Below are 15,484 nucleotides of genomic sequence, written 5' to 3' on the forward strand. Positions count from 1 at the left end.
AATTTTTAGCACATTATTGAATAATAATGGTGATAGTGGGCATCCTTGTCTTGTTCCTGATCTCAGCAGGAACATTTTCAGTTTGACCACTGAGTATTTTACAATGATATTAGTACATTTTTTCAAATATGCACAATAGAAAAGTTCCTTCTATTCCTATCTTGCAGTGCTTTTATCAGTAAAGTGTGCTGTATTTTATCTAATGAATTTTATGCCTCAATCAAGAGGATCATGTGATTTCTCTTCTTCAATTTATCATTGTTTATTACACTAATTGATTTTCTTGTATTGAACCTCCCTTGCATACTTGGGAAAAAACCCATTTGATCATAGTGTTTAATTCCTTTAATGTGCTTTTGGATTCTGTTTGCAAGCATTTTGTTGAGGATTTTTGAATCTATATTCAGCAGAGATATTGGTCTGTAATTTTCTTCCTTTGTAGTATCTTTATCTGGTTTTGATATTAGGGTGAACTGTCTTCATAGAATGAATTTGGTAGCATTCCTTCCTTTTCAATTTTTTTGGAAGAGCTTGAGTAAGACTGGAATTAGATCATTGTTGAATAATTGGTAGAATTCACCGTAAAGCCATCTTGCCCCAAGGTTTTATTGACTGTTTCAGTCTCTTCACTTGTGATTGGTTTGTTGAGGTCTTCTATTTCTTCTAGGGTCAGTGTAGGTGATTCATGTGTTTCTAGGAATTTGTATATCTCATCTATATTGTCTAATTTTTTGGCATGCAGTTATTCATAGTATCATATTATGATCTCTCTTTTATCTCGGAAGGGTCAGTAGTAATGTTCCCCCCACCTCATTTCTGATTATGTATATTTATGTTTTCTCTCTTTTCTTGTCATGCTAGCTAAATGTTTGTCGATTTTGTTGATCTTCTCAAAGAACCAACTTTTAGTTTTGTTGATTCCATTTATTTTTTGTTTTCAATTTTACTTATTTACTTATTCTGATCTTTATTATTTCTTTCCATTACCTTGGTTTGGGATTAGTTTGCTGTTCTTTTTCTAGTTCCTCCAGATGTACAGTTAGATCTGCTGATTTAGCTCTTTTTTCTTTTTTAATGTAAGCACTGAGGGCTATAAATGTCCTCAGCACTGCCTTTGTGGTGTCAACATAGTTTTTTTGGGGGGTAGAGGGAGGTTAGACGGTATTGGGGATTGAACCCAGGACCTTGTATGTAGGAGCAGGCACTCAACCACTGAGCTACATCCACTGCCAATGAGAACTGTTTTTTTCATTTGTTTATTTTTAGATGGTACCAGAGATTGAACCCAAGACCCCATACATGGGAAGCAAGCACTCAAACACCTGAGCTACATCCATTCCCCTCTCGTAAGTTTGAACATGTTTTATTCTCATTTTCATTCATCTCAAGATATTTGCTGAATTCTCTCTTGCAATTTCTTCTTTGACCTAATGATTATTTAAGAGTGTGTTGTTTAATTCTCATACATTTATGAATTTTCCCTTTTTCCATCCACTACTGATTTTCAGCTTCATTCCATTATGATCAGAAGAAGTGTTTTATGTAATTTCAAACATTTTTACACTTATTCAGACCTTTTCTTGTGACCCAACATATGTTAGCATAGTTATTTCTTCTTCGTAGATGGCCCTTTTTATTAATATATAATGACCTTCTTCATCCCTTATAACATTTTTCCATTTAAAATCTATTTTTTCACTATTAGTATTGCTACTCCTGCTCTTTTTTGGTTATTACATGGGATATCTTTTTCTAACCTTTCAAATTTTATGTTGGTTATGTCCTTACATCTGAGATGACTCTCTTATAGACAACATATAGATGACTTATTTTTTGTATCCATTCTATCACTCTATATCTTTTGATTGGGGAGTTCAAGCCCTTAACATTCAATGTTATTACTGTAAAGGCATTGCTTTCTTCATCCATTTTGTCCTTTGGCTTTCTGTTGCCATGTCATACTACTGACTGTATTTTTATCCTTTAATCTACCTTTCCTAATAACCTTCATTTCGACACTCTGAGTCTCTTTCCCTTGTTTTTCATTTCAGGCTGCAGTACTCCCTTTAGTATCTTTTGTAATCCTGGTCATTTGGTAACATATTTTTGTTTGTCTGTGAAGACTCCAAACTCACCTTCATTTTTGAAGGACAGTTTTGCTGAATACAGAATTCTTGCCTGGCTGTTTTTTTCTTTCAGTACTTTAAATACATCATACTACTTTCTTCTCTCCTCGGTGGCTTCCTACAAGATGTCGGCACTTAATCTTACTGAAGTTCCTTTGTACATGATGCATTGTTTTTATCTTGCTGCTTTCAGAATCCTCTCTTCATCTCTGTTGTTTGTCATTCTGAATAGTAGGTGTCTCAGGTTAGGTCTATTAGGAATTAGTCAGTTTGGGGTGTGTTTTCCTTCTTGGATATTGATATTTATGTCTTGCATAAGGGTTGGGACGTTTTCAGTCATTATTTCCTCGATTATTCTTTTTGCCACTTTCTCATTCTCTTATCCTTCGGAAACAATAATAATGTGTTTGTGTGTTTTGCAGTATCATTCATTTCCCTGAATCCCTGTTCCATCATTCTATTCTCTTCTCTTTCTGTTCTCCTGTCTTTTTCCATTTCAGATATTCTGTCTTCAAAATCACAAATTATAGTCCATTGTTAGTAGCCATCTTACAATATGTGTTCAACAGTTCTAACAAATGTACCACACTAATGAAAGCCATTATTAATGCAGGAAAGTGTGGGAGGGGAACAGTGTGGGGTATATGGGAATCCTCTATATTTTTAATATAAATTTGTGTAATCTAAAGCTTCTTTAAAAATAAAAAAAAATCACTCAAAAACTAATTCTGACTTCGAGCAATTCAAATATGCTCTTATGTGCCTCTAATATATTTTTCATCTCATCCAACATGTCTTTCAATCCAATAAGGTCTTTTATTTTTCTTTGCAGGCTTTCAAGTTGTTCTTTATGAATACCCAGTATCTTCTTAATATCCTTTATCTCTTTAATCATCTTTTCTTTCAATTCTTTGAATTGATTTTGAAGAGTTGTACGAGAATCATTGATTGTCTTAAATCCTGTATCTCTTTAGTATATTTGGTTTGTTCATTTGTCTAAGCCATCTCTTCCTGTTTCCTAGTATAGCTTGTAATTTTTTGCTGATGCCCAGGCATCTGAATATGGTGGTGAACTTACTCTGAAGGCCAATTTCTCTCTGTTGCCTTTTGCTTTCTTCACAGCTCTTCTTTGATATTTGCTTCAACTTATTCTAAGTCTTTAAAATTGCCCAGCTTAAGTTATCAAAATTGGGCCCAGGACTCACTAATGGGCACAGATTTTCTCCCAGGAGTTAGGGTAGAGGGACAACCATAAGCAGCTTTTGTTCATTCAATATCCAGACCGACCAGCAGGTGGTGCTTGTTGTCGCACCTTTCCACAGAGATGTTTTGCTCTCCATGTTCCTGTGCTTTGGTCTGACCAGAGTGGAGATTCATAGTGGGCTCTGCTGGCACAATTTACTGAAGAAAAGCCCTGAGTTTCCCTCCCTTTTCCCTTGTAACACCTGACAGGAAAGAAGATGTCTGTTCCCCTCTCAGTTGGCTGCAGTGAGCCAGAGGTTTTTACTCAGGCTTAATATTTTGGGGGGAGGAGAAGGGAGCCCTTCCCAGCCATCACAGGGGGTTGATAGTTCATATTTGTTGTTTCAGGTTCCTTGTCTCTCTGTCCCTCACTCTCCTGGGAGTTGTGTAGCACTGTCCTGGTCTGATGACCTCCAAAGCAGGGCCTTCAGGCAGGTTTTGGCTCTTTCTTCATTGTTTCTGTGAGAGAGTGCTTGCCTAGTCCAATGCTAACTTCCCACAATTTTCCTCCAAATACTTAGCTGTGTTTTCAGTTTTTTGATGGTGTCTTATGAAGCCAAAGATTTTAAACTTTTATTAAGTTCAATGTTTATTAATATGTTTATTTTATCATTTATGACTTTAGTGTTTTATCTAAGAAATCACTGACACCAAGACTTTTGGAATGGAGATATAAGGGGTTCAGTGGACTCTCTCCCCAGAAAAACACCCCTTGAACTAGTGAAGCTTATTTTTAAAAACCTAAATATTCAAAGTCTCTAAAATTGCCCTAATGGCATACAGCAAATGAAAAAATTTTATTAAATAAATCTACTAAATTTAGGTAAGAACAGTGGGAGTCAGTGGCATTGAAGCCATGACATGTTCCTACCTCCCATCCCAGAGTTACAGAAGTTCTACTCTGGGTTAGTGTGGCCAAAAATGTAGGAAGGAGCTCCCTCCTATCCCCAGCTCCTAGCCTATTGTTTCACTCCAGGAAAGGCAGGCTTCCAGCATCTCTCATCCTCGCCAGTCCTTTGTGGAAGCAATTTTCTGGACAGGTACAGCCAAGAGGACTGGGTCTTCCCCATCTCACCTCCCTCTCATCAGGAGAGGGTTCTACTCCAGGTGAAGTGACCAAGAATATTGTGGCTCTGATAACTCAAGCCCCAGATTGCACAAAAGGCAGAAGTTACATGCTAGGAAGAACAAGCTCCCAGTGACTACTCATAGAGCAGGGGTATCATCCCAGAAGATATGGACCTCTGTTGCAAACCCCAGATTCAATGCAGTAATGCAGAGTTCTGCCCAAGGGGAGAGGAGGCAATAAGGATGAAGAGCTCCAGAATCTCTACCTGAGGGGACTGACTTTATTTGGAACAGAATATGGAGATATTTGCACCTAAAGGCATTATCAGAAATAATGGCGACCTAGGTGGTGAGCAATTAAGAGGGGGATGGTAGCTGCAGGATAATAGTAGAAACAAGTGAAATGGAAGACCTGACCAATGCTTAACAGGGAAAAACAGAGAGAGACAGCCAAAAAGAGCCCTCCTGTGATCAATAACGTCACTAGAAGTCTGCATGCACTCACTCAGGTGCAAGCAATGTGGGAAGTGTCAAAGTCTTGAAACATTTCCATAGTCACACATAGATCCATCAGCCCAAGGGGCTTAAACATAACCTCTAAAAAACACTGGCTGAACAATAAGCTATTTACTGGTCTGGAACCCTGTGCACGTGGTCAAGGTTATAATATACTTTCACAGGAAAGACCGGAGAGATAACCTCCAGACTACTTATAAACTTCCTAAACTGGGAAAGCAAATTCCAAGACACACACACATCCAACAGCAAAGAATGAAAATACAACTTGCTAAGGGGGTGTAAAACACAACCTTTGACCAATAATTGGTTCATCTGAGCCCAGGGGTGACCCCTAGGAAAAGACAAAGACAAAGAAAGTAACTGAGCAAGAACATCAGAGGCCTCACACTGCAGGGAAAATAAACATTGCAGAATTAATCCATTCAAAGCACCAGAAAATAAACAGGTGACCAAATGAATAGCCACAACAAGCTCCAGGAAGGGGGTGGCAGTGGCCAGTAACTAAAGCTGCTATTATATGTTATTTAAAATTTATTTATTTTTTATTACAAAAAGAAATTTTCCTAAGTTCAAATGCTAGGCTTAGCAGACAAAGACTACAAATCAGTTATTACAAATATATTCAAAGTACTAAAGAAAATGAAAGGAAGGTAGGGTAACAATGACTAATCAAATAGAAAATATTGTTAAAGAGATAAAAATTATAAAAAGAACCAAAGGAAATTCATGAGTGGAAAAGTGCAATAACTAGAATGGAATATTTGCTGGAGGGACTCAACAGTAGATTTGCATTGGCAGTAGAAAGAATCAATAAATTTGAAGACAATTGAATAACAGAAAGAGTAACATAATGAAGAAAAATGAAAAGAGCCTTGGAAATGTGCAATACCATGAAGAACACATACACACATACATATACATACACATACACATAACGGGATTACCAGAAGGAGAGGAGAGAAAGAAAAGGACACAAAATGAATTAAAATAATAATGGCCGAAACCTTCCCAAATTTGATAGGAAATGCTAATTTACAAATACAGAAAGCTCAACAAACTCCAAGCAGGAAAAATGCAAAGAGCCACACCCAGATACATTATAGCCAAAATACTAAAGCCAAATTTTGGAATAAGCAAGAGAAAAATGGCTGATCGCATACAAGGGAACCCAATAAGATTAATAGCAGACTTTTCACCCAAAACAATGGAGGCTGCCAGAAAGTAGATGTATGAAAAATTCAAATTGCTGGGAGGAGGGTGAGTCAATTAAGTATCTTATATCAAGGAAAGTTGTCTTTCAGAAATGAAGTCAAAATAATGATATTCCCAAATGATGACAAAATGAAAGTCTGAAAGAATTCATTGTTAGGAGACCTGCCTTAAAAGGAAACCTGAAGGTAGTTCTTTTTTTTTTTTTTCCTTTTTTTTTTATTGACTTTGTAATAATATTACATTAAAAATATATATATGAGGTCCCATTCAACCCCACCCCCCCACCCCACCTCTCCCCCCCCCCCCCCCCCAGCAACACTCGTTCCCATCATCATGACAAATCCATTGCGTTTGGTAAGTACATCTCTGGGCACCTCTGCACCTCATGGTCAACAGTCCACATCATGGCCCACACTTTCCTCCATTCCATCCAGTGGGCCCTGTGAGGATTTACAATGTCCGGTGATTGCCCCTGAAGCACCATCCAGGGCATCTTCATGTCCCAAAGACGCCCCCACCTCTCATCTCTTCCTGCCTCTCCCCATACCCATCAGCCACCATGTCCACTTTTCCCAATCCAATGCCACCTCTTCTATGTGGATATTGGATTGGTTGTGTCCATTGCACCTCTATGTCAAGAGGAGGCTCAGATTCCAGTTCTTAAGGCTAAATGAAAGTGAAACCAAAGAATAATTCAAATACACATGAGGGAAAAAAAAGTATTCTATTAAAGGTAATTATACAGGTAGTGACAAAGGATATATTTCATTTTCTTTCTTCTCTTAACTGACATATAAGCAATTGCATAAAACAATAACTATAAAATTGTATTGTTGGGTTGGGCCTATAAAATATATACATGTAATAGATAGGAAAATAAAAATACCTGGGGGAAGGAACAAAGGTATATAATGGAGTCAGGCAATGACACCCAATGGCAACTCAAAACCACAGAAAGAAATGGAAAGATGCCAAAATGAATGAGGTTACTTATAAAACTGCAGAAATACAGTTGTGCTCTCCTTTCTTCTCTTGGCTTCTTTTAAAGACATAAGATCATATATTATTAATAAAAATACTATGTTGAGTTGTAACATATGTAGATATTACACACAAAAATAATGGACAAAGAAGAAGGAATGGAACTCTGTAAGACTGAAGTTACTATATCTTACTGGAATTAACAATACAAATTTTAAGTATATTCTGATATCTTAACGTGTACATTGTAAGCCCTAGAGCAATCACAAAGGAAAAAATTCAAGAAACCTAATTTTAAAATTATTAAAGGAATTAAAACAGTGCATTAAATACAAAAGGTGTAGCAAAAGAGAATGAAATAATCATGACATATATTGTTAATAAAAAGCAAAATGAACACTTTAACTTCAACCATATTATTAATAATATTAAACATGAACATATTAAACAATCCAAAAAAATAGACAGAGCTTTTAAGATTGATAGCATCATGTTAGGTCAAAAGAGATATATTCTACATTAAAAATACAAAAAGATTTAAAGTAAATCAATGAAAAAAGATATATTACGCAAAGAGTGATCAGAAGAGAGTTGAAGTGACCACAGCAATACCAGACAAGATGACAAGATAGACTTTAAGATTATAACCATTGTAAACATATTACCTGCCTAAAACAGAGCCAAAAAATACATGTAGCAAAACTGACAGAATTTAAGAAGATATAGACAATCCAACAGTAGCACTTGGGGACTTCATACTCCACTGTAACTAATAAAACAACTAGGCAGAAAATAAACACAGATATAGGAGACTTGGACAATACTGTAAACCAAATAGACCTAACAAACATCTATAAAACACCGTAGTCAACGTCAGAAGAAAACAGAGCCTTCTCAAGTGCACATGGAACCTCTCCAAGATAGGGCATATGTTAGGCCATATAGAAAGTATCAATAAATACATAAGAATTTAAAACATAAAAAGTATGATTTCCACAATGGAATTAAATTAGAAATCAACAAAAATGGATTTGGAAATGTACAACTATGCAAAAAATAAACAGCACATTCATAAATAACCAATGAGTAAAAAAAAGAAAGAAGGGTTAATGTAAAATACTTTGAAATGAATGAAAAAAAAACCTGAACATTATAAATTTATAGATACAGGAATGCAGTGCTTATATGGAAATTTATAGCTATAAATGCCAATATTAAACAAGAAGAAAGATCTCAAATAACTTAATCTTCCACCTTAGGAAACTGGGAAAAGAAGATCAAAACAAACACAAAGCAAACAGAAGGAAACAATATAGATTAGAGAAGATATAAATGACACAGAGAATATTAAAATGATACAGAAAATAAAAACAAATGCTGGTACTTTGAAAAGATTACCAAAATTGATAAACCTTTACTAGATTGACTAAGAAAAATGACAGAAGTCTTAATTTCCCAAAATCAAAACTGATAGTTGGTGACATTACAACTGACTTTGTGGGGAAAAAAGGACTATAAGGGAATTTTATGTCAACAAATTAGACTAGTAAGACAAAAATGGACAATTTCCTAGGAAAAAAAACAAATTACCAAAACTGACTCAAGAAGAAAGAGAAAATCCACATAGATCAAATTATAATTAAAGGATTTTTCCAATAGAGTAAAGCCCAGGACAAGAGAGTTTCACTGGTAAATTCTACAAAATATTTAAAGAATTAATACCAACCCTTTACAAAACAGTACCAAAAAAAGAGGAGGAAACAAGTTCTACCTCATTCTGTGACTATTATCCTAATACCAAAGTCTTGCATAGGTATCACAAGAAAGAAAAATAAAACAAACACTATTAGGGGAAGCGGCTGTGGCTCAATTATTTAGGTTCCCATCTAGCGTATGGGAGGCCCTGGGTTCACGGTCCCAGGGCCTCCTTGTGAAGGCAAGCTGGCCCACGCCCACAGAGAGCTGATGGCCTGCACCTGCAGAGAGCTGGCACACTAAGATGACACAACAAAGGGATACAAGCAGACACAGAAGAAAGTGCAACAAATGGAAACAGAGAGCAAGCAAGCCTCAGAGGGGGGATAACAAATAAATCTTAAAAAACAAACAAACACCATTAACTCTCAGAAATATAGATGCAAAAATTGAGAACAATATTGGTGAACCAAGCCCAACATCATCTAAAAAAATTCTACTTCATGTAGGATTTATCCCAGGAATGCGAGGCTATTTTATCATCTGAAAACCAATTAACGTCATATAGGATATTAACTGAATAAAAGAGTAAACAAGATTATTTCAATAGACAAAGAAAAAAGTTTGACAGAGTACAAAAACCCTCTCAAAATAAAAACACTCAACAAATGAGGAATGGAAAAGAATTTCCTAAAACTAATAGAAGATAGCTATAAAAGACACATAACAGAGCGGCAGGGCTAGATGGTGTTGAAGTAAATGTGCCCACATCATCTCTTCTACAAAAAAAACTGCTGAGTGGGGACAAAATCCTGCCTGAGTGTGCTGTTTTGGGAACCCACAAAGCAGGAGGCTTCTAGACATCAATCTGGAGAGAATGCGAGAAGGTAAAAGTACGGGTTTCTGGAGCTTGTGGAGCTTTGGGAAGGCTAAGCCCATCCCTTAGGCCCTCCCTAGTGGTGGCATTCCCCGAACCCCACATTCCCTGAACCCACAATCCCCAAACCCGCGTTCTTCGAACCCGAGTTCCCTTAACCTGCATTCGCCAATCCTGCATTCCCCAAACCTGGCATTCCCTGAAATCCAAACCCTGATGTTCCAGGAACCCCACTGGTATTGGAAAAACTCCAAGAGTGAGAAGGTTCTGGTGAAGGCTGATGAGGGGGTCTGACGAGTGCAGGTTCAATTGTCTGGACCCCCCTTTTTGAGCTATGAGGAGCATGCCATGGCTTGAGGAGAAACTAAGAAGAGGTGAGAGGCACATCTGCTGAGGCAGACTGATTTACTTAAATACCCTGGGATAGGAGAAATTGGTCTGGGAGAAGGTGGAGTCAGGAAATTAACTAGTCCTGTGCAACACACCTGGGGAAGGGGGAAAGTAGGAAGCGCTTGGTAGATCTCCAAGAGCATATTTAGGGTTTCCAGCAAAGTGTGGGTGCTCTCTCTCAAAGAGACTGAGAGTCATTATTCGCTTTGTGAGTTGGTTCACCAGGGTCCCATTTGAGTCTCGGAGGGGAGCTCACATGGACTTGCTGCTTCCCTGGGAGAGAGGGAAGTGAGGAAAGGAGAAAGGGGGAAGGACAGATTCCTAATCAGTCTGTATAACTGCAAAGAGTTGATCCTGCCCCAGGAAGGGGACTCTCTTTGAGGAGCAGGTCAATCTGGAAGGAGGGTTTGGCTCAATGGAGGAGTTTCAGCCTTGAATGTGCAAGGTCTCTGGTTCAGTTCCCAGCTTCTCTTAGAGTAGTGACCCACAGGGATAGTAAACATCTGACTAATACTTTGAGATAGAGAAAATATAGACATTATCCTTGTATTAGCTTTCCTTGTGTCTCTTATTTCTGCACCCCCCCCCCAGTAAAAGAGATTACATTTGTTACATTTGTTACAAAATGTGGCTTGGTTTACTCACTAAAACTCAATTTAAGGTCTGCAGTGAGAAAGCTGCAGGGTGACTGGCGAACACCAGCAGCCTGACAAGCTCCACAGGGGCATGGGGGGGGGAGTCTGGTTTTCTTTTCTTTTTTTTGTCTTTATTTATTTTTTTAATATTACATTAAAAAAATATGGGGTCCCCATATACCCCCCACCCCCCTCACCCCACTCCTCCCCCCATAGCAACAATCTCCTCCATCATCATGAGACATTCATTGCATTTGGTGAATACATCTCTGAGCACCGCTGCACCTCATGGTCAATGGTCCACATCATAGCCCACACTCTCCCACATTCCACCCAGTGGTTGGTTGACTCTGTGCTTGAGGGCTTGTATGGTTTTTTGTTGTTGCTTTCTTGTCTTTCCTTCCTCTTTATCCCCCCATACTTTTTTTCCTTTTTTAAAAAATTAGGTGCTGCTGGCTTGTTTCTTGTTTGTTGTGTGTCCTCGTCCTCGATATCATTTTTTTTTTTCTGTGTGTACTGATTTTGGCTACCAGCGCTCTTTTCTTTCCTACATCTGTCTGTCCTCCACCTGCTGTTCTTTCTTTTACATTCCACTTCTCTTTGTTCAGCCACCAATTTTTCTGACTTTTTATTTCTAACACTTCTGTTTTCTATCTTTTATTAACTTTTTCTATTATTGTCCTTTCTTTTCTCTTTCCCTCTCTTCTGATCATGCTAGCTTTTTAATACACACTATATTCTTCTCCATATTCAGTTTCCTGTTTCTTTGTAGATATTCAAATTTTTTATTCCTATAACTCTACATTGATTATATGAGTTTAATATTCATTATTTTAGGTCTTATATGATTCTTCTGCTAATATGTACTCTCAGTACTACTATTATGCTTTTTCTTTTCTTACCTCTTTTGCATTCCCTGGCCCTAATCTTTTTCCTTCAAAGCAACTTAAACAGCAACAAGGAAATAGAATGAGAAAAACAAAATGTCAAAGAAAAAATGTAACACACACACAAAAACCACTCCTAAATCAAACCCATGCCTACATAGAGAAGCTAATCAACTGAACAAACCCACCAAGATAAAATGATGGCCAGACAGCAACAAAAAATTACAAAGCATACCACTAATCAGGAAGACAGGGCCCAATTCAGTAAACAAGCTAAAAACCTGGAAGAGGAGCAGAACATTAAACAACTAATTAAACCTCTCCAAATATCATGGACCAATTTAATGAAGTGAAAGAAGAGATTAAAGATATTAAGAAAACACTTGGACAGCATACTGAAGAAACTGTGAACATATGCAAAAAGATAACAGATATGATGATGATGAATGGCACAATCCAAGAAATCAAAAATACACTCTCAGCAAATTTGAAGAGGCAGAGGAAAGGATTAGGGATGTGGAAGACAGTACATCTGAAATCAAACAGATAGTAGAATTGGTAGATAAAAGATAGAAAAAATACAGCAGAGACTTAGAGATTTGAATGACAACACCAAACACATAAACAAACACATCATAGGTATCCAAGAATGAGAAGAGAAGGAGAATAGGACAGAAGAGGTGTTGGAGGAAATAATGGCTGAAAAGTTTCCAAACCCATTGAGGGAGATGGATGAAAATGTCCAGAACGTGCAATGCACACTAAACAGCATAAATCATAAAGGCATACCCAAGACATATACTTGTCAAATTATCCAATGCTCAAGACAAAGAGAAAATAAAGAAGGCAGCAAGAGAAAAGAGAACCATCACATAAAAAGGAAGCCCAGTGGTTACGGCGTCCGTCTACCACATGGGAGGTCCGCGGTTCAAACCCCGGGCCTCCTTGACCCGTGTGGAGCTGGCCATGCGCAGTGCTGATGCGCGCAAGGAGTGCCGTGCCACGCAAGGGTGTCCCCCGCGTGGGGGAGCCCCACGCGCAAGGAGTGCGCCCGTGAGGAAAGCTGCCCAGCGTGAAAAGAAAGTGCAGCCTGCCCAGGAATGGCGCCGCCCACACTTACCGTGCCGCTGATGACAACAGAAGCGGACAAAGAAACAAGACGCAGCAAATAGACACCAAGAACAGACAACCGGGGGAGGGGGGGGAATTAAATAAATAAATAAATCTTTTAAAAAAAAAAAAAGGAAGCTCAATAAGATTAAGTGCTGATTTCTCATCTAAAACCAAAGATGCAAGAAGCCTGTGGTATGACATAGTCAAGGTACGAAACGAATAATATTTCCAGCCAAGAATACTCTATCTGGCATACCTGGCATTCAAAACTGATGGAGAGTTCAAATTTTCACAGATAAACAGAAACTAAGAGAGTATGCCAATAAGAAACTTGCCTTTCAAGAAATACTAAAGGGAGTTCTGCTGGTTTAAAGAAAAAAAAAAAAAACAGAAGAGACAGTGTTGGAGGAGAGTGTAAGAGCAACTAAAAATAAAAAAGAGAAAATAAAAACAACACATAACATATGCAAATCCAAAGAAAATATGGCTAATGTAAGTAATTCCTTGACGGTAATAACACTAAATCCAAATGGATTAAACTCATCAATCAAGAGACTCAGATTGGCAGAATGGATAAGGGAACATGACCCATATATATGCTGTCTACAAGAAACCCACCATAGACCGAGGGATTCAAGGAAGTTGAAAGTGAATGGCTGGAAAACAATATTTAAAGCAAACAATAAAAAAAAAAGGGCAGGAGTAGCTATAATAATACATGAAAAATAGATTTTAAATGCAAAATTACTGTGAGTGGCAAAGATGGACACTACATATTAATAAAAGGGCAATCTTTAAAGAAGAAATAACAATCATAAACATTTATGCACCTAACCAGGGTGCCTCAAAATATTCAAGGCAAACCCTGGAAAAAATAAGTGGAGAAATAGATGCCTCAAGAATTAGAATGGGGGACTTTAATACACCATTATCACAATTAGACAGAACAATCTCAACAGAGAATCAATAAAGAAACATAGACTGAATAATATATTAGAGTATATGAACCTAACAGACATATGCAGAACAATACACCCAAATATAGAAGGTTATCCATTCTTCTCAAGTGCACCTAGATCATTCTCCAAGATAGACCATGTTCTAGGCCACAGAGAAAGTCTCAGTGAATTCTGAAAGATTGAAAAGGCACAAAATAATTTCCCTGACTACAGTGGAATGAAGCTAGAAATCTGTAAGGGCCAGAGAACAAGATTAGGCACAAAAATATGGAATTTAAGCTACACACTTTTAGACAAACAGTGGGTCAAGGAGAAAATCTCAAAGAAAATCAGTAACTATGTTCAAACTAATGAAAATGACAAACAACATAACAAAACTTATAAGATGAAGCAAAAGCTATACTGAAAGGGAAATTCATAGCCATAAATACATACATCGAAAAAGAAGAAAGAGCTAAACTCAAAGACCTAACTGCACACTTGGAGGAATTAGTAAAAAAAAAAAAAAAAAAAAAAAATCCATGAAACTAACCCCAAAGGAAGAAGAAAGAAAGAACAAAGATCAGAGCAGAACTAAAAGAAATTGAAAATAAGAAAGCACTTGAAAAAATAAACAAAACAAAGAGCTGTTTCTTTGAGATCAGTAAAATTGACAAACTGTTAGCTAGGCTAACAAAGAGAAAAAGAGAGACGATGCAAATACACAAAATAAGAAATGAGAAGGGAGATATCACAACTGACCCCACAGAAATAAAGACCATTATAAGAGAATACTTTGCAAACAAGAAAGACAATTTAGAGGAAATTGACAAATTCCTAGAAACATATGAGCAGCCTACATTGGTGAAAGAAGTAATTGATGATCTCTACAAACCAATCACAAGTAAAGAGATAGAATCAGTCATTAAAAACCTCCCAACTAAGAAGAACCACAGGCCAGATGGATTCAAAGGTGAATTCTACCACACCTTCCAGAAAGAACATGCATCTTGCTTAAACTCTTCCAAAAAATCAAAATGGAAGGAACATTGCCTAACTCATACTATGATGCCAATAGTCTCCTAATTCCAAAGTCAAAGACACCATAAGAAAGAAAATTACAGACCAATCTCTCTATGAACCTAATGATGCTAAAATCCACAACAAAGTACTTGCAAATTGTACTCAACAAAGTATCAAAATAATTACACACCATGACCAAGTGGATTTCATCCCTGGTATGCAAGGATAGTTCACCTTAAGAAAATCAATCAATATAATACACCACATAAACAGACTGAAGGAAGAACTTCACCTGATCATCTATAGCTGCAGAAAAATCATTTGACAAAATAGAGCACCCTTTCCTGACAAAAACACTGCAAAAGATAGAAATAGATGGAAACTTTCTAAACATGATAAAGGGTATATATAAAAAACCCACAGCTAACATCATTTACAATGGTGAAATCCTAAAATATTTCCCTCTAAAATCAGGAACAAGACAAGGATGACCACTATCATCCCTCCTATTTAACATTGTGTTAGAAGTACTTGTTCAAGCACTGAGGCAAGAAGCAGATATAAAAGGCATCCTAATTAGAAAAGAGGAAGTCACAATTTCACCATTTGCAGATTACTTTATCCTATATATAGAAAGCCCTGGGAAATCTACAACCAAGCTTCTAGAACTTATAAATGAGTTTTAAAATGTTGCAGTTATAAGATCAATGCACAACAATCAGTAGCATTTCTGTACACCGATAAGAAATTCTGAGGAGGAAATTAAGAAAAAAATATC

The 15,484-nt window shown here is 37.2% G+C and overlaps 1 protein-coding gene across 2 annotated transcripts in view; it reads right to left on the reverse strand.

The window, feature by feature from the left end:
- Positions 1-15,484, reverse strand: part of SHROOM4 (shroom family member 4) — a 346,941-nt gene that overhangs the window by 222,448 nt on the left and 109,009 nt on the right. The window lies entirely within an intron of this gene.

Source organism: Dasypus novemcinctus, chromosome X (assembly GCF_030445035.2).
Source record: "Dasypus novemcinctus isolate mDasNov1 chromosome X, mDasNov1.1.hap2, whole genome shotgun sequence".
In the NCBI taxonomy this organism is placed as follows: Eukaryota; Metazoa; Chordata; class Mammalia; order Cingulata; family Dasypodidae; genus Dasypus; species Dasypus novemcinctus.